Raw genomic sequence first — 27,968 nt, 5'->3', positions numbered from 1 at the left:
GAAAAGGTCGGCAAAAACATATATAAGAGCTTTGTCAGCCCACAAAAACTTAGCAACTTCATCAAAGCATCCTAATAAACTTACAGCACCACTCAGTTTCTATTTCTTTTAGTTTGATTGATCATATTTTGAACATATTTGTTGACCATCAAAAACGTACTTTTTCACGTCATGGAGGTCGCCATTTTTAAATGGCGTCGGCTTTTACCTGACCCCAAAACGAAGTGAAAACGGAGTGGCGGGGGCGGGAACCAGACTATGTCTACCTATACTCTCGGTGAATACACCTTAGCGGAATGTGGATCGTTCGAAAGAGGTTCCACAGATTGGTCTAAATGACAAGACCTGGTACATAAGAATATATATAAAAAAACACCTTTTTCATACTAAGGATTATACTAAATATTTTGAATAATAATTAAAAAATTTTGTTTATAGAAAGACTTTAATTTAGAATACAAACATTTTTTCACCTGTATATGGTGTTTCATTCTTCTCTCAATTTATCCAATACTCAAAAGCCTGCTTTAAGTACAAGTACTTTTAAACCGAGGTAGACTAGTGATAGTTAACTTAATATTACAGGTAGATTCATTAACCACGTTTTAAGTCAGAATTTCTTAAATATTATTTGTTCGATACCTTCATATTTCATTTCTTTTTTTCAATTAAACTTCCCATCTTGTTAAAGGTTTATATCAAATAGCATAGTCTGTGTTTACTTTCCCATATCGGCTTTTGTTTTCGTTGCTTGTGAGCGAAGTAATATTCGAGTTTTGCAATACGCTCTTTTCTCAATACTAAGTAATTGATAGTTTGTCCGATTTATATGTGCTCCGACAATTGCATGTAAAATAAAGCAAACACAATAGGTGAGTGACGTGTAAGGAAACTCAGGCCAAGCATTGTACTCGTGTTTGAAGAAACTGAAAAAAAAACAGTCCTCGGTACTACACGGTTAGTCATCGGCATAAAGAAATGAAAACCGTGTCGGACTCACGATCACTAAACTCTACTACAGTGGCATTCTAAAGGCAGAAGAAAATTTGCGTAATTATTGACGTCATTTCGTATGACGTTTATGCCTGTGTAATCAAGTATATCCTGTTCACTGGGTATGAAATAACCGACAAGGAGATCATTTGCCTATGAAAAAGAAATTTGTTTAAAAAAATTTCAGGGTTGTTCCTAAGACCTGGGGGCCTGGGAATTTCTCCCGCCTATTATGTCTTAATCTTCCAGTTATTCTGGTAAACCCCCTCACACCCAAACTCAATAAATTGGTGCAATTCAAGATATTTTTTCTTCAAAAATCGACTTTTGATTATCCATCTGCTAATAACATTTTCGGATAGATCAACATATCAAGTTTGTATTCCCAAAGATTTTTCAAGTTAAGTTCATTGGTTAAGAAATTACGTCAATTTGAAATAAAGGTGTATTGTTGATCATTATTTGCTGAAAAACAAGCGTTACGTATCATATTATAGTTTTCCTTTAAGATTTTAGGATGAAATAATATAGATTGTAATAAATCCTTAATGTCAAAAGCAAATCAGTCTACTTACTTTCGTGATAAGACAAAAAAGTTCAACTGTCATAATGTATTTTATGAATTGATGCAGTCAAATTGTCGTATTATATTTTTTTCTTCAAATGAATTTGACATATCTCTAAAATTTTATATTTCAAATATGCCTCAAGAAAAATCAAAACTGCCCAGCGCAAATGGGGGTTCTAAATGAATAGAGGATCCATTTATAGAAACGTTAAATAAAATGTTGTTCATGAATTGTGATCTTGTTCTTATTTACACTTTCAAATGCAACAACGTCCTTATGTAACGAATGTTTCATAAGTAATATTTACTGTTTTAAGATTAATTCCAACAAAATGGACCAATTCATGAGATGTAATTTCTGTTCTACTTGTGCCATGGTATTGAAAATGTCAAAAGAAATCATAATTTGAACTGCATCATCTATATCATCGTGTCATATTTTCCTTGAACTGTACTATATGTACAAACGGATAAGAGATATATATAAAATTGTCTGTATAGACGTTTTAACAGAACCTAAAATAATGTAAATAACAATTTTTCTGATGACTTTTAGCTTGAAATCATTTAACCATCAATGGAAACTTCCTTCGTATTTCTGCTTGGGTCAATGCCATAGTTCAACTAAAATAAAATGCTGAAACGTACGTTACTTAACATAAAATGTGAGTTTAACAGTATCAAAATTATAAGAGAGAAACAAAAAACCCTGATGTAGATTCAGAATAGAAACTCAAGCCTTTGTTTAATCAATATCATATGATTCAATCTAAAAATGTCTTTCAAAATAATTTCAATTAATGTTTTTCTTCAGAATTAACGTGTGTGTTCAATAATGCGTCTCTAGAATCAGTTTATATTAAAATTTATGCAACTTAAGCTTAAAATGATACAAATCAATCAATAAAGTTTACATTCGAACAATTAGTCATGAAAGAAATTCTGTAAATATTGTTGCTATTTTGATATATGATTTGTTAAAAATTTTGTAACATTCGTTACCTTCGGTAACGAACGTTTCAACACCTTTCAAGACTAACAGAGGACATTCAGGTGTAGATTGATACTGGTTGCGTAGTTGTTGTCGGTCGTTATATAAATATTAACAGTTACGTACTAATTCATTACATTTGATTCATTGTTATTGCATTATAGAAAACAAACTCACCAACACTGTCTAGACTTTAGAAAAAAATCATAAAAAAGGCAGTACCGTACTCCGGATGTCAAAATTTGAATACTGGCGCAAAATATTTGACTACGTATATGTGCAGAAGATGTTTGAACTCATAAATCATTCTTTTTTAAGAGGTTTGGTAACTAATGTTTCAGTAACGGTTGTTTCATTTAATCATTTTCTCTTAAATAAAAAGCTAACAATAAGACATTGTTAAATCATGGTTGGAGCATGGAATACAGTTGTTGGATAGAAGAAAAAGTATCACATGTTTAACTATGATATCTTTCTATTTCATCTATTAAACTAATACAACGAATGTTTCATGCCTATCCATACGCATGTAAAATAGGAAGATAGAATGTAATTTCAAAGTATTGGTAACATATACAAGGCTTTGTAACATTTTTTTTAAATTTTCAAGAAGTTTCCTTCAAAATAAAACGTATTCCAATCTTACAGGCATACATTACCTAATACTCATACTATATTCAATGTCATAGTCCGTTTTTATTTTGTTTCTGGCGACATGGGGATATCAGATCAAAGTTTGGTAATATATTTGTGATTATGCTCAATAATTTAGTAAAAGCATTTTACAAATAAATATTTTGAAGACATATGCTATCTAATTTAAGATTCAACTGTTATTTGTACAAAAAATAGCCATTTAAGTGTAATTATTCGATGTTGGCGACAGTAACGTACGTTTCAAAAAATCACTATATGCCAAATAAAATATCTCAATATGATTTGTTCACTTCATTTTTGTATTTTTGCCTTAAAGGTTACATATTCATGCATTCATTCAAAAAGTATTTTCTTTGACATTTCATTATTTTTTTACTCTTAACCCCCAGCGACATCATTTGCACCATTTTATTGAGCTTGAGTGCTCAACCCCATTTTCAGGGAGGAACTCCAGACCACCTTCTGCTTTATGAATGCCCCCTGCTATCTAAATTCTTAGGGACAACCCTATGGGTGTGACCGATCACCTTCATTACAGCTCTGCTTGGTTTAGAGGTGCGTGTTTGCTTTGCTTTACTATCTTTCCCAGAGTATGTTGCTACAGCTGATTCTTGGGCATTTCTTATCAAACCTTGGTTAGTGGGGCAACTTACATCAATAAACAGATTTTTGAAAAAAAAAAAAAAAATTATGGCTCAGATGGATCCAACACAACCTTTGTTTGGAGAAAGACTTCGTGTTGAATAATATCATTTTTAAAATGGGTATATACTATTATACCAGTGGCGGCAAATACATTTCGAATTGTTGCTGGTGAAGAGTTGCTCGTCCAGCCACAATAAAAAGTCTTAAAAACAGTTTAAGACCCACCTCACCATGTTTTTTTTTAATATGAAAGAAATAGTGAGCAAGCTTACATCCCCCCCCCCCAAAAAAAAAAAATTGACAATACAACACATAATGAATGGCAAGGTACACTTTCAATACACAGTATGATTCAAAAAGGGGCATAAGTTGCAAAAAATCATCGCATCAAACCTTCTTGTGTACAAGGACATTCAAATCCTTGTCAGTTAAAAATATAATTGTGCTGAAGTTTCTAGATAAATAATGGAATCAAAATTTCTTGGTAATATACAAATATACATATTATGTCTGAAATACCTACAAAGTTTCAGGAAATTCAGTGCAGGAGTTATGCTGACAAACTATTATTTAAATTCCTCAGTGTTTTTGATTTGTTACTGATTGCAAGTCCATGTCCAACATATGACAATTTAAACATTTAAATAACTGATGGAAACAAAATTATGATGTCATATAAATTTATTTATTAGGCAAAGCACTAATTTGAGGTGGGGGGATGCACTTTTTGTGTACTTATATCCAAGATTTGTGTGTGTATGTTGAATCATTAATATTTTGATCTTAAAATCCATAGCTGTTTTTAGCTCTACTGGTCAGAGACCAGAAGAGCTTATGCGATAGTAAGGTGTCCGTCGTCCGACCGTCTGTCTGTCTGTCTGTCTGTAAACAATTTTTCAAAAGGCTACTCCTCCTACAGTTATGGTCCGATTTCAATATAACTTGGCACACAAGTAGACTACACTAAGATACATAATTTAGTGCATCGGTTTTTGATTTCGATGGACGGTGTTGCCATGGTTACTAAAAATAGAAATTTCTGTGAAATTTCTTTAAAACGCTACTCCTCCTACAGTTATGGTCCGATTTCAATATAACTTGGCACACAAGTAGACTACGCTAAGATACATAATTTAGTGCATCGGTTTTTGATTTAGATGGACGGTGTTCTCATGGTTACTAAAAATAGAAATTTCTGTGAAATTCGTTTAAAACGCTATTCCTCCTACAGTTTTGGTCCGATTTCAATATAACTTGGCACACAAGTAGACTACACTAAGATACATAATTTAGTGCATCGGTTTTTGATTTCGATGGACGGTGTTGCCATGGTTACTAAAAATAGAAATTTCTGTGAAATTCCTTTAAAACGCTACTCCTCCTACAGTTTTGGTCCGATTTCAATATAACTTGGCACACAAGTAGACTACACTAAGATACATAATTTAGTGCATCGGTTTTTGATTTCGATGGACGGTGTTGCCATGGTTACTAAAAATAGAAATTTCTGTGAAATTCCTTTAAAACGCTACTCCTCCTACAGTTTTGGTCCGATTTCAATATAACCTGGCACACAAGTAGACTACACTAAGATACATAATTTATTGCATCGGTTTTTGATTTCGATGGACGGTGTTGCCATGGTTACTAAAAATAGAAATTTCTGTGAAATTCCTTTAAAACGCTACTCCTCCTACAGTTTTGGTCCGATTTCAATATAACTTGGCACACAAGTAGACTACACTAAGATACATAATTTAGTGCATCGGTTTTTGATTTCGATGGACGGTGTTGCCATGGTTACTAAAAATAGAAATTTCTGTGAAATTCCTTTAAAACACTACTCCTGCTACAGTTTTAGTCTGCTTCTAATATAATTAGGCATACAAGAAGACTATACTAAGATACATAATTTATTGCATTGGTTTTTGAATTCGATGAACAGTGTTGCCATGGTTACTTAAAATAGAAATTTCTGTGAAATTCCTTTAAAACGTTACTCCTCCTACAATTTTGGTCTTATTTCAATTTAATTTGGCACACAGTTAGAATACACTACGATACATAATATGTATTTCTGTTTTTTTTTTATTTGGGTGAGTGGTGTTGTCATGGCTACCGGTACTAAAAATAGAAATTTCCGTGAAATACTTTCAGAACGCTACTACTCCTAGTTTTCATTTGATTTCAATATAACTTGTCACAAAAGTAGACTACATTAAAATACATAATTCTATTTATTGTTGCATGTTGCAATGTTTCAAATCCAAGTGCTACTTTTCTTTTGTTATACAAACAGACCAGTAGAGCAACAGTCTCATCAGAGACTTCTGGTTAAGGTCTGAAAATATGTCACAACACATTTCATTACAAAAGCTGATTGCAGTGGATTCTTCAGCCAAAACTCTAAAAGAAAAATAATGGAATCGGAGTTTCTTGGCAATATGCACTGTGTCCTACATATCTGCAAAGTATGACGAATTTCTGCGCAGCGGTTAAAGAGGAGTTCGGCTGATAAACTGAATCTCCCTATATTCAAAATACAGCCAAAAATTCCAAGTTGAAAAGTGCTAAAATTCCAAGAAAAATAATGGAATCAGAATTTCCTGGCCATATGCATAACTATACCCTGTGTCCTAAATATCTGCAAAGTTTGACCAAATTCTGAGCAGCGGTTTAAGAGGAGTTGCGCTGACAAAAAAACAGGACTGACGGACGGGTCAAAAACAATGCCTCACGCAACTTGTTGCGTGCGGTGCAAAAATCAACCAATGTGATATTCAAAATGAAACCTAGATCGTGAGTTCGAATCTCGGCCGCGACTGACCTAAGTCGATAAAAATTATGTAGCAACTGTTCCTTCGCCATGCTCTCGGCACTTTGAAGTGAAAGTTGCGGGTCCTTCAGATGAGACCTTAAAAACCGAGGCCCCCCTAACAAAAAAATACTATAGTAAACTATAGTTAACTATAGTTTACTATAGTTAACTATAGTAAATCAAAGTTCCAAAGTTTTCACTATAGTAAATCGAAGTTCCAAAGTTTTTACTACAGTAAATCAAAGTTCCAAAGTTTTTACTATAGTAAATCAAAGTTCCAAAGTTTTTACTATAGTAAATCAAAGTTCCAAAGTTTTTACCATAGTAAATCAAAGTTCCAAAGTTTTCACTATAGTAAATCAAAGTTTCAAAGTTCTTACTATAGTTAAATAAAGTTTTAAAGTTTTCCCTATACTTAATCAAAGTTTCAAAGTTTTTTTATCATTAGTTTAACAAGTTATGTATTTTTTTTTTTTTTTTTGATTTATTTTTTTTTTTTATTATTTAGCCATTTTCGGGGAGGGGGTGGATATGGGGTTGGTTGGGGCTGGTTTTTGTTGTACATCTTTATTTAAATATACAAAGTAGTTAATTCAAATGCAATTTTTACATTTATAAATTTAAAAAAAAATACATGTTGACTGAAGTTGATGAAGTAGATATTTTGATTCTAAATGACACATTTTTATTTAAATATATTATTTTTTCTCCATAAATAAGACTTGCGTTACATCTGCATAACATTAAGATTAAATACATTGAAATAAATATTGCTTATTTATCGGCGCAAGCGACAACCTTTACATTAAAATTCATATCTTGTACATTATTCTTTTAGGGGAGGGGTCGGGGTTTTAAAATGTTCTCTAAAGCATTTATGAATCTTAAACTTGAAATATAAAATGTAAAGAATGGGTATCAAAAACATAATTCCACAGGATTTTACGTACTTAAAGTTTCAAAGTTTTAACTATAGTAAATCAAAGTTCCAAAGTTTTCGCTATAGTAAATCAAAGTTCCAAAGTTTTTACTATAGTAAATCAAAGTTCCAAAGTTTTCATTATAGGAAATCAAAGTTCCAAAGTTTTTACTATAGTAAATCAAAGTTCCAAAGTTTTTACTATAGTAAATCAAAGTTCCAAAGTTTTTACTTTGGTACTATAGTTAACTATAGTAAACTATAGTTAACTATAGTTTACTATAGTATTTTTTTGTTAGGGCCCGTGTCGCAGCAGGCGTTGGCACGATAAAGATCCCTCTCACTGCTCAATGGCCTGAGTGCCGAGTAAAGGTCTAAATTTGAAGCTCTTTACTGGTATATGGTGACGTCTCTATCAGTAAAAAATTCTCGAATGAGACGTAAAACAACATACATTCAATCAATCATAAGAACCCTGCTCTAGCACCAGAACTCCTAACGCAGGGGCCATGAATTTCATAATCTTGGTAGAGGGTTCAATGCTTATTACAATCATGCCAACAGTTTGACTGTTAGGTGTACAGGAGTAAAGTATAATTTAAAGATTGCGTTAATTTGAGTGGTTTTGGCCCCGTCCCCAGGGCGGCAGGGAGGATGAAATTCACAATTTTTTTCCCTTCAACCATTGATGCTATATGCTGAAATTGGTTTCGCCGTTTAAACAGTGTTTTAATGCCTCAGGATCGAAAGATCCGGGGGTATATTGTTTTTGTCCTGTCTGTCTGTTGTCAACTTTATCCTTATCCTAGCCCATAACTATTGCGCTGTCAAGGATAAGGCTTTAATATTTGACATGAGTGTTCATTATGACAAAACCTTTCAGTTGGTACAGAAATTTTTGATCGTTACCTCAACTGTGACCTTTGTTCTACATTTGAAAAACTTTAACATTGGCCGTAACTATTACACTACAGTCTACGTCCCAATCCAGAATTGTGTTACCATCGGGGGCAAATTGTTCCATAAACACCTTTTTATACCCCCGCTCCGAAGGAGAGGGGGGTACACTGTTTTACCCTTGTGTGTCTGTCTGTCCGTAACAAAATTTTCGTCACAGTTTTCTCAACAACTACTGACTGCAGATGCTTGAAATTTTAGCACACACTTTGTTGAGGCATGCCGTATGGTGGGATTAATTTTTGTACGAATCTGATGTCAACTTCCTGAATATCCGTGCGTCTGTCCGTACCATAAATAACTAATTTTGGTCGCAGTTTTCTCAGCAACTACTGATTGCAGATGCCTGAAATTTTAGCACATTCTTTGTTTAGGCATGCCTTATGGGGGGATTAATTTTTGTACGAATCTGATGTCAACTTCCTGATTATTTGTGCGTCTGTCCGTACCATACAAAACAAATTTTGGTCGCAGTTTTCTCAGCAACTACCGATGCTTGAAATTTTAGCACATTGTTTAGGCATGCCATATGGTGGAAATCATTTTTGTACGAATCCGATGTTGACTTTCTGTTTATCCGTGTGGCTATCCGTACCATACAGAACAAATTTCTGTCGCAGTTTTCTCAGCAACTACTGATTGCAGATGCTTGAAATTTTAGCACATTCTTTGTTTAGGCATGCCATATGGTGGGATTCATTTTTGTACGAATCTGATGTCAACATCTTGTTCATCCTTGTGTCTGTCCATAACTGAACTTGTGTACATTCACTTCGAAGCGGGGGTATTGGCTCACAGACTTCTTGTTAGCTCAACTGAGCTGAAAGCTCAAGTGAGCTTTTCTGATCAACCGTTGTCCGTCCGTCCGTCTGTAAACTTTTCACATTTTCAACTTCTTCTCAAGAACAACTAAACCACTTTTAACCAAACTTGGTACAAAGCATCCTTGGGTGAAGGGCAGTTTAAATGGTTAAAATGAAGGGCCAAGTCCCCTTCAAATGGGAGATAATCAAGAAAATACAAAAATTGGGTGGGGTCATTAAAAAATCTTAAGAACCACTAGGCCAGAAAAGCTGAAACTTATGTGGAAGCATCCTTGAGTAGTGTAGATTGTAAATTGTTCAAATCACGACCCCCGGGGGTAGGGCGGGGCCACAATAGGGAATCCAAGTTTTACATTGAAATATGTAGTAAAAATCTTCTTCTCAAGAACCAATGGGCCAGAAAGGCTGAAACTTATGTGGAAGCATTCGGGGGTAGTGTAGATTTTAAATTGTTCAAGTCATGGCCCGGGAATAGGGCGGGGCCACAATAGGAAATCCAAGTTTTACATTTAAATTTGAAAATTTTTTTTTTAAAAATCTTCTTCTTAAGAACCATTGGGCCAGAAAGGCGGAAAATTATGTGGAAGCATCCTGGGGTAGTGTAGATTCTACATTGTTCAAATCATGATCCCTTGGGGTAGGGCGGGGCCACAGTAAGTACATGTACTACAAAGGGGGGGGGGGAAGCGAAAAACAGCAAAGCCAAAGTTACTCAGGTGAGCGTTGTGGCCCATGGGCCTCTTTTTTCCCCATCTTTTACGTCCCTCTCGAGAATTTTTCACTCATATCATGGAGACGCCACCACTTGCCGGTGGAGGGCTGCAAATTTATACCTACACTCGGCACTTGGGCCATTGAGCAGTGAGGGATCCTTTTCCTGCCAATCCTTACTACTTATTCCAAGATCAGGAGAACACTGGTGCTGTCTCTAAATCCCCGATTAACAATAAAAGCACATGTATCCTATTCTTTGAGCCAGTCTGTCATCTATTCGACGTTTCTTTGAACCATATTATTAAGGATTCCAGCGTCGTTGTTCTTGGATTCCGCCAGGCAGGGGCCGAGGACTGAAACAATATACCCAGAAGTTGTGACTATCACCAATGGTTTGATGAGGAGCCTGTGCTTGAGAAAACTGTAAGAAGTCGAGAAAAGCTGAAGTTGTTCGATTTTTTAATATAAATATGTCCCGTTTAAAACAAGCAATACTTGGGGAGTTTCAGTCAGTCTGTTGGAAAATAATTCCTATGCCAGTGGATGTGTGTGCTGTATTATGACTTCCTCTCAGGAAATAAGCCGAAATCCTAAATTATGCAGTACAAAGTAGGACATCAATGCTTTCCTTGCAGAGGAAGCAGTTCTGCATACCTAAAACGTAAAAAAAAGTTCAATAGATGTACCTCTAAAAATTTTGTTTTTCAAAACCAGAGTGAAGTTTATTTTACTTATTTTATTTATAATTCAATCTTAGAAAAAATACATATGTGTAATGTAAATCAAGAAAATACTAATGTATTTACACTTATGTAGTAAAAATTACTTTGTGAACGGTTTTTGTATACTAGTATACCTGCCACTTTTTCATTGATTAAACATCGTTGCCAACATTTTGTTGTCCAGAGCACACTTCAGCTTCACAAGCAAAATAGCAATGCATGATCTGATGCTTCTAGATTTTGACTGCTTGATGTCCTTTATGTTACTCATTAAATCGTCAAACGGTGACCGAATCAATTTCAACCAATTTTGGCAAATAACAACTATGGATGAAGGGGAACAAAAATTGTAAAATTTGCGGTCCCCCCCCCCCCCCGGGCCTGTGTTGTGAGGCCAAAAACAATGAAAATTAATGCAATCTTTAAAAACCTTCTTTATTCTTGCACATCAAGCAGTCAAACTAGTCTTGATTGTAATAAGCATTGAGCCCTCTACCTAAAAATTCATGGCCCCAGGGTCTTGGGGTTTTGGTGCTACGGCGGGGTTCTGTATATAGTGACAATGCATTATTCCTTTAAAAGTCTTCTCATCTGCTCATGGGTATTCAGCAAACAACTAAACGCATAATTATGATGAGGAAATGTGTCTCTTCAAAAATTGTGCATTTCATGGTCAGGGGGTTCTATTGAGTATATAGTGAAAATGCATTTATTCTTTGAAAATCTTCTCTGCTCCTGGGTATTAAACTAACTGATTATATAGTTATGATGAGCAAGAGAGCCACTTCCTACATTGTGAATTTCATGGCCCCTGGGTCAGGGGTTCTGCTGTTAGAGCGGGAAAATACATTTTCACGGCCACCAATCGCTCTTACTCATATCCAAATGATATGAAAAGTATTTCTTCATCGGGAATGTGTGTAACGTGCGGATGTGCTAACTGGACTGTCTTCAACAATTCAAGAACTCAATTGAAAGTTTATGAATTTATTTCACAGGACACAGAAATAAAACAATACTGTTCAAGAATCACAAAATCTCTGGTGTTTTATAAACTAATAACAACCTCTTAAACTGGAGTCTTATTCAGTAATAAATTATACATGTGCAAGTCTAATTCTCTTAGACCTAATAAATATTTTGGTAATCCTAAGTATAATCCCAAACTGGTAATTAACCAGTTAACTTGAAAATCTAAACCAGTGATATACAATGTACTGATAAATAAATATTATTCAATATCTGAATAAAGTCTTTCCCCACGCCACTTAATACTATCAAACTATTAACCTAAGGAACTAAATTAAACACACACCTTGATACAGTGATGTAGTCTACTGTTCAAATGCTGCAACTCTGCTTTCTTACTATAGATACATCATTAAATACTTAAGAAATGACGTAAAATACGTTCACCACTCAGAAACATCGCGCACCTGATCATCAACCAATCACTGGCGATACCCCAATTCCAACAGCAACAGAAATTTGTGCAGGTTCACCAGAAGATAAAAACAAGCAGAATATTATCATTAATTACTTTCCTAATAATTATAGTATATTGTAAATTACTATACCATGTATACTGTTTATGAATTCAATCTAACAGGTATCTTCAGGTACCGCTAAATCATATCTGGTTCCGTTAACTCGTATCATGGGAGACGGGTCCATTCCTAGCTCTTGATCTTATGAAGAAAGAACGTATATTGGAACATATGTTTTCTAATCTTTCTGGGTCAAAATGACATAAATAAAATGCTTCAAAACCGCTTGGCAGCTTTGTTTCAGTGGATCTTGGGCGCGACCGGTTACTTCTTTATGTGGCAAAACTCACAGAATAATATACAATTACGGACTCTTTCGGTGGTGAATAGGGTTTGTTATTCACCTCGGTCAATATTCATATTTTTCTGGTGAATAACAAAGCCTATTCACCACCGAGTCCATAATTGTTTTATTATATAGTCCGGATTTAAATAATTAAGACATTTAAGGCTGCATGATGATATCAATTTCATTTACGAACTTCTGTCGTGGAAAAATTTTTAAAAAATGTCCAGATTAAAAGTTATAGCTTCCGTGTTTTCCTTTTGCTGTTTGTAAGTCATCGGTTTGTTTAGAAAATAATGCTGCGATAGGCTTGGGTAATGATACACAGCTGGCTTCGGTCGTTGCAACCACTGTTTACAACGTTGTTTCAGGTGTTGATTGTGATGTCACAATGACGCTGCACGTGCACGTAATGATACACAGCTGGCTTCGATCGTTGCAACCACTGTTTACAACGTTGTTTCAGGTGTTGATTGTGATGTCACAATGACGCTGCACGTGCACCGACCCTCCAGTGAATACGGCTTCAAAACCAGTGAATATGTAGTGTTATGAACTGTTTGCGTTTGTATAGATTACATAGGGACTATAAATAGAGTATATAATAAAAAGTTCTAGCGTCTTTTCAACACTATTTTCAGCCCTAAAAGTGAGGCAATAACTGAATAAAAGGGGTCGATTCACATTCTTTGTTTTGCATAAAATTGTCAAAATACAAGAAAACGAGCTCAACATACCACCGAAGCGAATGCAAAAAGTCCCTACAACGCATATCCGGAAGTCCCGATAACGAAATTCTTTTCATCATTTGGATGAAATGAAATATATGGAGATAACGAACAGTATTCAAGCTCAAAAGTCCATTAATCAATACAAAATAGGAGCAGAGCAAACACGGACCTCCAAACATCAGAGTTGGGATAAGGTGCCATGGAGGAGTGAGCATCCCCTGCCGACCGGTCACACCCGCCGTGTGCTCCTTGTCATGATTGGGAAATAACGGAAAAATCCGTCGACAATTCAGTGTGTAAATAATGGCCTAACAATTAGTGTGAAAAACGTCAGTCAGCATTGATTCAATGATAAATTGTATTTGCTGACAAGGTCATTGTATCGACCATAGAACTTACGAAATGATGACTTGGATACGAGTTGGAGCGATTGGTGGCCGTGATTCTGAAGGAATCAAGTTTTCTTGGTTTGAGGGGTAAAATAGGTTGGTGGGATTTAATTATTTCATGGATGAAGGGAAAAATTTCATTTTCTGGTTAACATAAATTTGTGGGTCCTCTTTACTTAGAAAACAATGAAAAAATTAACCCCATGAAAATTCTTATTTAGGATATGATTTCTTCGTCCATTTCACATGGACGGAACTTCATGACTGCTGTTTCTTGCTAGGTACAAGTAGGACTGACATTGAGGAAAAAACCGTTTGCGGCATGGATAGTAAATAAAAGGGTCATGTTAAAATTACATTCCTATGAAAATACATTTCGAGGAGTAAATTTTTTCTTGTTTGAGGAAAAAGATAGGTTCGAATTCGTGGATGAAGGGAAAATTTCATATCCTGGTTAACATACATCCGTGGATCTTCTCTACAACTTAAAATACAGCACAAGTAAATTAAATTTGTATGTTTTGCTTGAAACGAATTTAAAAACTGTCCATCATAATCGGCTCTGGTTTAATTTTAATTTCAGCACCATCCCCTCGATGGTTTCTGTTTGATAGTGCTATTAACCAAACTCAAACAATTTGATTTAAGCACCATCTTAGCTTTGGTTTTTGTTAGTGCAATGAATTATGAGATAACGTACGACCAAACTCAAAAGTCCATCTGGTTTAATTTGATTTAAGCACTATCCCTAGATAATTTTGTGTAATGAAATATTGAGGTAACAACAACCAAACTCACAAGTCCATCTAAACAAATAAAATTGAGAGCAGAGCAAAAACGAGCCCCTAAAACATCAGAGGTGAGATCAGGTGCCATATAGGAGCACGTATCCCCTGAAGACTGTTGAAACCCGCCATGTGCTTCTTGTCATGATCGGGTAAATCTTATTTATCTGTAAATGATTTAGAGTGTAAATAATGAACTTACAGCAAGTAGGAAAATCCTGTCTGTTTTGACTTAATGATTGGTTGTTATTTACGTACAGTGTAATTTTATTGATCTATGACCACAGAACTTGTGAAATGAGGACTGAAAACGAAACATTTAATATCGTTGTTTCATCGGCTATATTGTCAATAGCTTCCCTCGTTAAATGCTTTTTTTTTTTACCAAAGAGCATGCGTTTTGCTTATCGCATCAACTGGGAAATATAAACCCCATGTGCAAGTGGTAAGGGTATATTGCTACATAAGAGAAGTTGACGAATATAAAAAAAAAAAATTGGAAGTCATCATTTTTATGATCAAGTTTTGTGGTTAAACTACTATTAACAACTTTTCTTGCAAAATATCCAAATATGATACTAGTTTGAAGTATCTTTTATTTCAAGTTCACTGGTATATGCCAAGCTGAGATATGAATGGAAGTAATTTTGTTAATTGATTATACTTCATCGATACATTTAAATGTTGAGTTGAAGGCCAAATCAAATCTTTTTCTCTTCTCATTTAAAACTTTTTGAATAAATTCTGCTTTATATGAATACAAAATGGTTCTGCTAATAACGGGGTGCAATTGGTGCCCATAAGAATTCATACAGATTGTTGAAAGATTCGTGAGTAGAATGTCTGAATGTGACTTAGATTTACTTGCATATCGATTATCTACCGTTGCTTAGTCTCAGAATTGAATTGAATAAAACCACGTTTCTACAGTAGTCATTATCCGCTGAATCTAGTATCGCCTTAGGAATAGTCTAAAAATGCACTCCCTTCCGATGAAACCGGAGGGGCCTATAGGTTTTCTCCTGGTCTCTTCTCTCAGTTTGTCCCATCTGATTTTCCGCACTTCTTTCCTAAATGCTGGTAGATATTGAGCTGATTTTTGGTATACAAATGTACATATATGACGAGTAAGAGATCAAGTTTGCATTTCGTTCCGCTTCAAAAATTCTTTGATGGAATCCTGGCATTTTAAATGGGAAACAGGTTACACTAGTCGAAAAAGATCTAGTAAAAGACTTGTGATATAAAATTTCTTCTCAAAAGCTTTGGGAAAGAAAGTGTTACACATAGACAGGCAAACCCAAAATTTCATTAAAAGCGGGGTACAAAAATCAGTCCATCAACAAGAAACTTAAAACATGATCTGTTATTATGATATTACTATTAAGACAATTTCAGAAACATTACATTATTATATCAATATGTCGAAAACAAAAAAAAATGTCATGAAAAGAGATAAATCAACATAAAACAGCCAAATTAAAGTTATGAATTTAAAAAAAAAATCAGCTCATGCGGAAAGCTAACTTTACGGATTTGCTAATAATTGTTTGTATTTTAACTGGAGAATGTTTCACTCATACAGACATGTAATTTGCAGCAACGGAAGTGCCACAAATTTTATGGCATTTGTATTCATATATCTTGATCATACCAACGCCTATCGTGTCCCTGAAGTTCTGTTATAAATTATCATCCGAAAGACAAATAGCTTTGATTTCTTAATTAGGGACTAATGACCCTCTGCTCTAAATTTCTGAATTTTTTAGGTCACCTGAGTCACTCAGGTGACCTATTGCTATCCGTTTTTGTCCGTCGGCGTGCGTCGTCCATCGTGCGTCGTTCGTTAACATTTGAACATTTTCAGCTTCTTCTCTGAAACCGCTCAACCAATTTCAATCAATTTTGGCATATAGCATCTATGGGTGAAGGGGAACAAAAATTATGAATTTCATGGTCCCTGCCCCCCTGGGTCCTGAGGGGTGGGGCTAAAACCACCAAAATTAATGCAATCTTTAAAAATCTTCTTTACTCCTGGACATCAAGCAGTCAAACTGTTGACATGATTGTAATAAGCATTAAGCCCTCTACCGAAATTGTGAAATTCAAGGCCCCAGGGTCAGGGGTTCTGGTGCTAAGGGCGGGGCTATATAGATCATATAGTGAAAGTTCATTATTTCTTTGAAAATCTTCTTCTCTACTCCTGGATATTATTGAAACAAATTGAATACATAGTTATGATAAGCAAGGGTGACTCTACCAAAATTGTGAAATTCATGGCCCCAGGGTCAGGGATTCTGTTGCTAGGGCGGGGCTATATAGATCATATAGTGAAAGTGCATTATTTCTTTGAAAATCTTCTCTACTCCTGGGTATTATTGAAACAAATTAAATAAATAGTTATGATAAGCAAGAGTGACTCTTCCAAAATTGTGAAATTCATGGCCCAAGGGTCAGGGGTTCTGTTGCTAGGACGGGGCTCTATTTATTATATAGTGAAAATACATTAATTCTTCTTTTTCTGCTCCTGGGTATTATTTAAACAAACTAAGTATATAGTTATGATAAGCAAGGATGCCTCTTCCAAAATTGTGAAATTCAAGGCCCCAGGGACAGGGATTCTGGTGCTAGAGCGGGGCTATATAGACCCTATAGTAAAGGTGAATTATTTCTTTGAAAATCTTCTTCTCTGCCCCTGGGTATTTTTTAAACGAACTATGTACACTGTTATGATACGCAAGGATACCTCTTCCAAAATTGTGAATTTCATGGCCCAAGGGTCAAGGGTTCTGGTGAAAAGGGGGGGGGGGGCTCTATTGATTATATAGTGAAAAAGCAAAATTTCTTTTAAAATATTCTTTTCTGCTTCTGGTTAAAAAGCAAAGAAGCTAAGTGTATAGTTATGATGAGCAAGAGTGCTTTTTCCAGAGTAGTGAATTGCATGACCCCTGGGTCAGATGTGCTGGTTTAAGGGTGGGGCTCTTGATAATATAGTGAAAATGCATTAATTCTATTAAATAATCCTGTCTGCTCCTTAGTGTTAAGCAGATAAACAAAGTGATAACTTATGATGAGCAAACTTCTGGTCCCATGGTCAGAGGCTCTGGTATTTCTTGGGGGGGGGGGGGCTCTATTGATAATATAGCGAGTCTGTAGTAAAAATGCATTATTTCTTTAAAAACTTCTCTGCACCTGGGCATATCAGAGGCAAAAAGAGTAAAAGTTTTAATAAGGAAGGGTATTTTTACCAGATTTTTGAACATCTGGACTATTTGGTCAAGTGTTCTGGTCCTTGCCTGGGCTCTATTAATTTGTATGCTACTGAGAGGAGTTATTCCCCTTTGCCATTTACTTTTGATGATTAATCACTGTAAATAAAGTATTTGAAAGGTTAATAGAATAAGAGAATTATGCAAGAATTTTTATTGTATAATACAAAAAGTACTTTCATAGTTCTAATGATCAGGTAGACTTGTAATTAATAGACAAATAAAAATGAGACAAAAATTACTTGTTTTATTAAATGTTCATTAAAGACCAAGAGAGGCCAATGTATGACATCTCCACAACGAATTTAAATAGTACAGAAGCACTGATAGTTTGTAAATATACTGTATGGTGATAGTGAAAAATTGGGAACAGATTTGAACCTAATTTATGAACTGTTTATGAATACTAAACTAATTATTTTGTTGATCCCGATCACCCTATTTTTCTTGCTTTTGGGCAACAAAGTTTCACCTTTCAGTTCATTTTATACTCTAGGGATCCTATAAATTGTTGTATTATACTCAGGTGACCGTTAAGGCCCTTGGGCCTCTTGTTTTTTAACTTTCCAACATTGATTTTTAGCTCTACTGGTCAAAGACCAGAAGAGCTTATGCGATAGTAAGGTGTCCGTCTGTCTGTAAACAATTTTTCAAAACGCTACTCCTCCTACAATTTTGATCTGATTTGAGTATAATTTGGCACACAAGTAGACTACACTAAGATACATAAATTAGTGCATCTGGTTTTGATTTCGATGAACGGTGTTGCCATGGTTACTAAAAATAGAAATTTCTGTGAAATTCATTTAAAACGCTACTCCTCCTACAGTTTTGGTCTGATTTCAATATAACTTGGCAAACTGGTAGACTACACTAAGATACATAATTTAGTGCATCGGTTTTTGATTTCGATGAACAGTGTTGCCATGGTTACTAAAAGTAGAAATTTCTGTGAAATTCCTTTAAAACGCTACTCCTCCTACAGTTTTGGTCTGATTTCAATATAACTTGGCAGACTGGTAGACTACACTAAGATACATAATTTAGTGCATCGGTTTTTGATTTCGATGAACGGTGTTGCCATGGTTACTAAAAGTAGAAATTTCTGTGAAATTCCTTTAAAACACTACTCCTCCTACAGTTTTGGCCTGATTTCAATCTAATTTGGCACACAATTAGAATACACTACGATACATAATATGTATTTCGGTTTTTGATTTCAGTGAATGATGTCATGGTTACTAAAACAAGAGGCCCACGGGCCTTATAGGTCACCTGAGTATTGTGTAACAACTTTCCAACAATTGAATTTGGTTCGCATTTTAAACCAGAGGCCATGTAATTCACAATTTTGAAAGAGGAACTATTGCTCATCATAACTATAAGGTTAGCATGCTTACTTTGATTATTTAATACCCAGAGGCAGAGCAGAGGAACAAAAACAAGAGAATTAGGAAGATCAGGATCAACAAAATAATTAGTCTAGTATTCACTATCAACTCAGAAATTGAGTTCTAATCTGTCCCCCACTTAACACTAATCACCATGCAGCCTATTAACAAACTATTAGTGCTTCTGTACTATTTATAAACCCATATTAAGACCTCTAGCATTGACCTCTCTTATGGTCTTTGAAGAACTTTTAATAAGATAAGTTATTTTTGTCTCATTTTTATTCATCTATTACTTACAGGTCTACCTCATTATTAAAACTAAGAAAGTACTTTTTTAATTATACGATAAACATTCTTGCATAATTATCTTATTCTATTAACCTTTCAAATACATTATTTACAGTGATTAATTATCAAAGGTGAATGGAAAAGGGGAATAACTTCTCTCAGTAGAATACAAATTAATAGAGCCCTGCCAAGGACCAGAATGCTTAGACAAATGGTTCAGATGTTTAAAAATCTGGTAGAAATACGCTTACTCATATCATTTAAACTTTTACTCAGTTTGCTTCCGATATGCCAAGAAGCAGAGAAGAATTTCACAGGTACAATGCATTTTCACTACAGATTCAACAAAGCCTTACCCTAACACCAGAACCCAAGACCAAGGGTCAAGAAATTTACAAATTTGGAAGAGTTACCCTCATCATTACTATGGACTTCAAAGAATTAACACTTTTCCACTATATTATCAAAAGCCCCCCCCCCGTTATGCCAGAACCCCTGACCCAAGGACCACAAGATTTAAAAATTCTGTTCGAAGCTCCCATTTTTTTCATAGCTAAGCAGTTTATTTATCAGCTCAACACTAAGGAGCCGACAGGATTAATTAATGATTAATTAATAGAATTAATGCTTTTTCACTATATAATCAATAGAGCCCCCCCCCCCCCTTCCTCAAGAACCCCAAAAACTGAGGCGATATATTTAAAAATTTTGGAAGACGCATCCTTGTCTATCATAATCATGCACTTAGTTTGTTAAAATAATCTCCAGTAGCAGAGAAGAAGATTTTCAAAGAATCAGTGCATTTTCACTATATAATGTATAGAGCCCCGCCCTAACACCAGAACCCCTGACCCAGGGGCCATGGCTTTCACAATTCTGGAAGAGGCCCACCTCCTCATCATAACTATGTACTTAGTTTATCACCTTAATGCCCAGGAGCAGAGGAGAAGATTTTCAAAGAATTAATGCATTTTCTCTATATAGTTGATAGAGCCCCGCCCTAACACCAGAACCCCTGACCCTGGGACCATGAAATTCACAATTTTGGAAGAGGCACTCTTGCTCATCATAACTATGTACTTAGTTACTTTATTAAATATCCAGAAGCAGAGAAGAAGATTTTCAAAGAATTAATGCATTTTCACTATATAATCAATAGAGCCCCGCCCTAACACCAGAACCCCTGACCCTGGGGCCATGAAATTCACAATTTTTAAAAAAGGCACTTTAGCTCATCATAACTATGTACTTAGTTCCTTTATTTAATACGCAGGAGCAAAGAAGAAGGTTTTCAAAGAATTAATGCTTTTTCACTATATAATCTATAGAGCCCCGCCCTAACACCAGAACCCCTGACCCTGGGGCCATGAATTTCACAATTTTAGAAGAGGCACTCTTGCTCATCATAACTATGTACTTGGTAACTTTATTTCATACCCAGGAGCAGAGAAGATTTTCAAAGAAATAACACACTTTCACTATATGATCTATATAGCCCCACCCTGGGGCCAGAACCCCTGACCCTGGGGCCATGAATTTCACAATTTTGGTAGAGGGCTCAATGCTTATTACAATGATGCCAACAGTTTGACTGCTTGATGTCCAGGAGTAAAGAAGAAGATTTTTAAAGATTGCATTATTTTTGGTGGTTTTAGCCCCACCCCTCAGGCCCCAGGGGGGCAGGGACCATGAAATTCACAATTTTTGTTCCCCTTCACCCATAAATGCTGTCTACCAAATTTGGATGTAATTGGTTCAGTGGTTCCAGAGAAGAAGCTAAAAATGTTCAAAAGTTTACGAACGACGTACGACGACGGACGAAAACGGATAGCAATAGGTCACCTGAGTTTACTCAGGTGACTTAAAAAGAAATTTCTGCAAAATCTGTAGGAGGAGTAGCATTTTAAAGGAATTTCACATAAATTTCTAATTTTAGTAACCATGGCAACATCGTTCATCGAAATCAAAGAAAGGTGCACTGAATTATGTATCTTAGTGTAGTCTAGTTGTATGCCAAATCATATTGAAATCAGACCAAAACTGTGGGAGGAGTGGCATTTTAAAGAAATTTCACAGATTTTTCTATTTTTATTAACCATGGCAACATTTTTAATTGAAATCAAAAACTGATGCACTAAATTATTCATCATAGTGTTGTATACCTTTTGTGCCATGTTATACTGAAATCAGACCAAAACTGTAGGAGGAATAGCATTTTAAAGGAATTTCACAGAAATTTCTATTTTTAGTTACCATGGCAACACCGTTCATCAAAATAAAAAAAAAAAACAACAACGATGCACTAAATTATGTATCTTAATGTAGTCTACTTGTGTGCCAAGTAATATTGAAATCAGACCAAACTGTAGGAGGAGTAGCATTTTAAAGGAATTTCACAGAAATTTCTATTTTTAGTAACCATGGCAACACCGTTTATCGAAATCAAAAACCGATGCACTTATTCATTGTCATCTCCTTCGGGAGATGACACATTAAGTTTGAATCCGGAAGTGAAGTCCTAGTGTAAGCTGCCATTGATAAGCTAAGGACCTGATGATGACACGATTTCTAAATATAGAGATATAGGCAAAATTGAACAAAGTCTGTCTTATTGTTATTGAACAAAATGGTCCATCTTAAAGTAAAACTACACAGGGTTCATTAAGAGTAATAGAGGTAGGATCACTTGAGTGGTGGTGGGTCTTCAAAATACACATTTATAAACATTGTATCTAGACTATTGCGTAAAACGATGGTCAGCGCGCGGGGATCAAAATACACAAAATGTATAAGCCAAGGCGTGGATCCAAACATTTACTGACGAAAGAAAACAGTGAAAAACATTTAAATAACAACTAACATTAAATGCATATATACAATGGCAAAAACTTTACTTTTATGTGTATTTTAGTCAATTGATAATTACTGACGTATATATGAAAAATATAACAGAACTTATTTAAAAAAAAAAATGAAATTCGAAGAAAAGAAATTTTATAATAACCTAAAAGCACAATTTAGGCAGAAACATAAATGTCTCTGATTTAAGTAATTCAGTGCTGCAGGCATTGGAATAAAGATCATAAAGAATCATTATGAGTATTTTCTCGGATGGTAACGTTTCACTTTTATTACCTTTCTATCCATTGTTTTTTTTTTCCAGTAAACCTTTTCACAAAAATTCTTACGATTAATTTCTATCGGAAGAGAAAACTTACGATTTTGTCCCTTTTCACAAAAATTCTTACGAGATTCTTAAGTGTAAAATCTGTCGTAACTTTACGAGAGCCTTAACCCTCTCGTAAGTGCGATAAATAATTCGTAGGTGCAAAATATTATCGTAAGATTTGTCTTAAGTAAACAAAAATGGCTGCTTTTATTTTCTTATTCCAAAATGATCGAGCATTTCGTCGAGAGAGGGTGTTTCGCGACCGAATAGACCAACTAGACAAATTCACTGACGACGAATTGATTGCCAGATACCGCTTCCCAAGACAAATTATTTTAGAACTAACCAATTTAACGAAAAACGCCATACAACACCCTACCTCCCGGTCTTCTGCAATTCCTGCTCACATACAAGTAAGTTTTCACAGTATTTGTATCTCTATATCCAAGAGAGCTAACGGTTCCTATTAATATTGTACTATGTCTATTTTTCGCACCCAGTGATTTTGCTCTATATTCCTATATGAATATTTTAGCTTATAAGCTAATGTATACTTAAGAGACTATGCAGCAGCTTATTATACTTTCATTAACTTTAAAGAAGAGGCCTATGGCCTTTTGGCTACAATGCTCACCTGTAAAAATAGAACATGTGAAAATCTGTAATGTCTTTTCCTATCATCTCTCTCCAACATATATTTCAAAGTTTTTTTAAAAGTATAACTTTTATATAGATATACATGTACTATACACTGCAGATATTTTTCCCAGCATAATATGTGTATATGAATTCCTTTTAAAATTTAGTTTAATCACATGTACTCCTAGCTGTTCTTAATGTAAAACTGTCCTCAGATAAATTTGAAATGGGGAATGACGCAAAAATCAAAATATTTTAATGTATTATGAACACTTTATTCCAAGTATACTGTATATATCTCAATATTTTTTTTTATTCTTTAAGGTGTTCATCACATTGCGCTTTTTAGCAAAGGGGGACTACTTATCAGAAGTGGCTGCCCTTTCATGGAATTTCTGTTTCCTCAGCATCAAGAATATTACATTCCGTCTGCCTGGCTCTGAGTGAGCACCTTGACAACATCAGTTTTCCCAACACACAGGATGAATTAAATTGAGTCAAGGATGGATTTTACAAGATTGCACACTTCCTTAATGTAGTTGGTGCTATAGATGGCACTTTGATACCCATACAGGACATGTCTGGAGATGAGGAACCCAACTTCATCTGCCGTAAGGGTTTCCCTTCAATAAACGTGCAGGGAGTTGTGGACGCAGACCTTCGGTAATTATATATTAATTGCAGAATATATGGACATCTTAAGTTCATACTCTAATTGACTTTAACTCAAGGAAAAAAAAAACAATCAATCCTCGGAAAAATAGGGTGAAAACCACAAATTTTAATCTTTTAATTCTAATTTTTAATTCTATATACTTAGTTCCATATTCTTTCAGTTTTACCAATATTGTGGTGAAGTGGCCTGGGGCAACCCATGATTCCTTTGTCTTGGCCAATTCATCTGTACCCCAAATAATGGGAAGAGTAAATGGATGGATCTTGGGTGACTCAGGATATCCCTTGAAAAAGTGGCTGACCCCTGACCCCTTTTACCAATCCTAAAGGTGGCCAAGAACAACGGTACAACCAGACCCACGCCTCAACCAGGAATACAGTAGAGAGAGCATTTGGAGTGCTCAAGTGCAGATTAAGGTTTGTGGAATTATGACATTGCCTTTCCTCTACTTAAGTGACTATTTACTTATTTTATCATAATAATTCACGACTTCTATTTCCCTCTTTGTTAATTAAGCTACCAACATTCAAAAATCCAAGCTTTAAGGATTTCTTTACATGCATTGCAGGTTTACACGTAATTCAAGTACGATTTACTTTATACATCTAATGTATAGAGCTACTATAAGTACATGTTACATAACTAAAAGTACTAGCATGAATACTATTTCTTGAAATACAGCAGATCAGTTCATTTTACAAGTATCAGTACAAGGACCGACTATTTCTTGTAAGCACCACGGCCTTTTGGAAATCCACGGAAACGATTCCTTTGTCGCGATCTACTTCTGTTGGATTGCGCATTAGGCCATTATTAAAAATATCTTTGTTTCCCCTAACCCGACCCTAGAGTATCAAGTTGGGTAGGTAGGTAGGTAAATTTTTTTTTTTTCTGACAGCACATATGAAAATGCATTTTGAAAATTGAATATCTTTATAAATAAGAAAGAACAAAAGAAACCGATTTTCAAACCGAATATCATACAAATGAAATTTGAAAACAACATATGTATGGTAAATTAATTCACAGATATTATTCATCTGAATTAACTTGTGAAATATCTCAGGTCAGTGTAAATTTAATAAAATCGAATATTTACAAAAAGACAAAATTCGCAAATACTCACCATCGGGCATCTGAGTATATTTTTCAAACCTACTATCATCTTCAAATTGTCTAAGGCCTCGCGTGGCACAGTGATTCTCGAGTGTTTCGTTTTGGAGTCAGGACGTTAATTTAGGAGCTTATTCTAAGTCACAGGTCCCGAAGTGGGACGCGGAGAGTGGTCAGTCAAATGAGACCGTATAAACGTAGGTCCAGTGTCGCTGTATAGATGTTGGCACAAAAAGATCCCTTACTGATGCTTAACGATCAATGGCCATAAGTGCCGAGAAAAAGTCTAAATTTGGAGCCCTCCATCAAGTAGATGTTCAAATGTTGTCGGCCCAACAATTTTAAAAGGGATTTTAAAGCAAAGAAACAACCTATTTTGAAGGGCCTAACTAACGTAAAATGCACTGGACGTCTGATGAGATCGTACCATAAGCCAATTTTAAAGATTTCAACACTTCTTTTGAAAGAGTGTACATGCATAAACAATATTTAATTCAACCAAACCATATCTAAAAATGATTAAAATGCCATATATCTCATGTTAAAGTCGCAAATTTTAACCCATAAATAAAATTAATGAAGAAACAACGTCTGAATTATATTTATCAAAATGAAATAATTATACAAAGACATATTTACAACTCCTATGGTCCCATATAAAATAGGATCATACATGAACTGTTTATTAGATCCAAGTGAATGAAATGCAGTGAAATTTATTGATATGTTTACACAAAGTGGGCCCCTCATCTGCTCATGAGACAGGTTTTGCCATGCTTACTACGTACATGTAGGTTAATTGTAATAGACACATTTGTAATTACAGTGTACCATCGAAACACTCCTTAGTCATGGTATATTTAATTCACGAAATGTTTCAAGAGTGTAGGATTCTAAGAAGTAAATATATAATAAGATTGACATGTCGACGTTGTTTTCTGATACGAGCAAACACTCTCTGACCACATATTGTGGGCGCCAAATCAGAGTAGAACAAAAAACCCGGATTTTGATGAAACTGCACTTCATAAAATTGATAAACAATAAAAAAAAATAGTTGAATAATCTTATTTAAAAAAAACTTTTCAGTCGGTGCGATTTAAGTGGGTCGGTCGCGTTAGGGGAAACAAAGGTATTTTTTATTTTGGCCTTACCAGGTAAATGCAGCTTAAGTGTGGTATGAATTGCATTACGAAAATTAACAGCAAGTTTAGACACTCCTCTTTCATTCAAATGGTATCCATCTTCTGTTAATAGGGACGAGTTGGGTCCACCACCACTGACATCAAACATATTATGGTGCTCAATAAAGGATACATTTTCCTCCTTCTCCAGCAAGAGTTGCTGCTTTATCATAGCGTTAACAAGCTGACTGGTTGTTTGATGACCATCATTTCTAGGAGTTGTCAGGGATATTATCAGCTTAGTTGCCGGCCATTTCTTCTTGAATTTTGACTTCTTGACTTTCGTACGAACTATTTCTTACTGCCTTGTGAAAGATAAAGTATAGCGTTCACCGAATGCTTAAAGTATTCAATGTATAACGACCATATTTTGTATCTAATACATAAACGGTCCTATATTTGTAATTATGGTATCATTTTGCAGGTGATATAAAATAAAAATTAGCTAGATTTGTTAGAGATGGAGCAAACTTTTTGAAAATACCTATTACATATATAATAAATCTTTCTATCTCTTCCGGTATTGTTCCCGATGATATGAAGTTAGCTAGAATCAAACCTCTGTACAAAAAAGGTAACTCAGTTGATGTTGGAAATTATAGACCTGTCAGTATTTTGAGTATTGTTTCTAAGATTTTAGAGAAGGCAGTTCATATACAACTTGTTAAATTTTTAGACCAATATAAAATCTTACATGAATTTCAGTCTGGTTTTAGAGGACATTTTTCAACTGAAACTTGTTTAATACATTTGTATGATTTTATAAAAGGAAATACATCAAAGGGTCTATTTACAGGTATGGACATGTTGGACCTTCAAAAGGCTTTTGATACTGTAGATCATGACATTTTATGCAAAAAACTTAATGCCATTGGAATAAGAAATACTAATTATTTCAAATCTTACTTATCAAATAGAAAACAGTTTGTACAATTAGAAAATATTATGTCTGACCCAGGTACTGTAAAATGTGGTGTACCGCAAGGCAGTATTTTAGGCCCTCTACTATTTTTAATCTATGTCAATGATATGGCTTCCAGTATTGATCCTGACTGCAAACTTATTTTATATGCTGAAGATAGCAGGTCCAGCACAGTACCCTGATAAAGGTATATAGCTTGATAAAGCTACATAGCTTTATCAAGGTATTACAAATACCTTGATCAAGGTATTTTATGTAATGAAAATACAAGAAAAAATTCTAAAAAAAAATAAATATTGAAAGTCGAGTTCTGAGTTCACTCATGCATGTGAAGTACTCAAACACAGAGAAATCAGTATAAAAGCATGTCCTGTGAGGAGCTGAGTATTTGAAAGTCTCATGTCAACAGGAGAGGACATAGATTTATGCATAACAGAGTTTTAAAGATATATCTTTGTGAAAATGTTACCGACAAAGAAGTTTTCCTTTTGACCTCCTTCCCTGGAATAAAACGGGATATGCTGCTCCGCATCTAATTGCTGAAGAAACACGAATAGCGGTAAAGTTTCCGTTATCTTTTCTGAAAGTATGGAAACCTATTTTGATAATAAATGCAGCAATATAAAGTGGTGCAGTCTATTTTATCGTTATATTAGGGAGAAGTTTACTTTTATTTTTTTTAATATATTTTTCAAATGTGATAGCATATGAAAAGTTAAAAAAAAAAAAAAATTAATAAATGTGATCGTTTTTGGAAAAGGGGGGAGG

At 34.9% G+C, this 27,968-nt stretch overlaps 1 pseudogene; it reads left to right on the top strand.

Annotated features, from left to right (window-relative positions):
- LOC133180404 (putative nuclease HARBI1) overlaps positions 1 to 24,413 on the top strand; it is a 29,876-nt pseudogene extending 5,463 nt beyond the window's left edge.
- Positions 24,414 to 27,968: the final 3,555 nt, after the last annotated feature.

The sequence above is a fragment of the Saccostrea echinata genome, unplaced genomic scaffold (genome assembly GCF_033153115.1).
Source record: "Saccostrea echinata isolate AGI-Se365-2 ecotype Australia unplaced genomic scaffold, CSIRO_AGI_Sech_v1 ptg000006l, whole genome shotgun sequence".
In the NCBI taxonomy this organism is placed as follows: Eukaryota; Metazoa; Mollusca; class Bivalvia; order Ostreida; family Ostreidae; genus Saccostrea; species Saccostrea echinata.
This window is presented reverse-complemented; position numbering and strand designations above follow the sequence as displayed.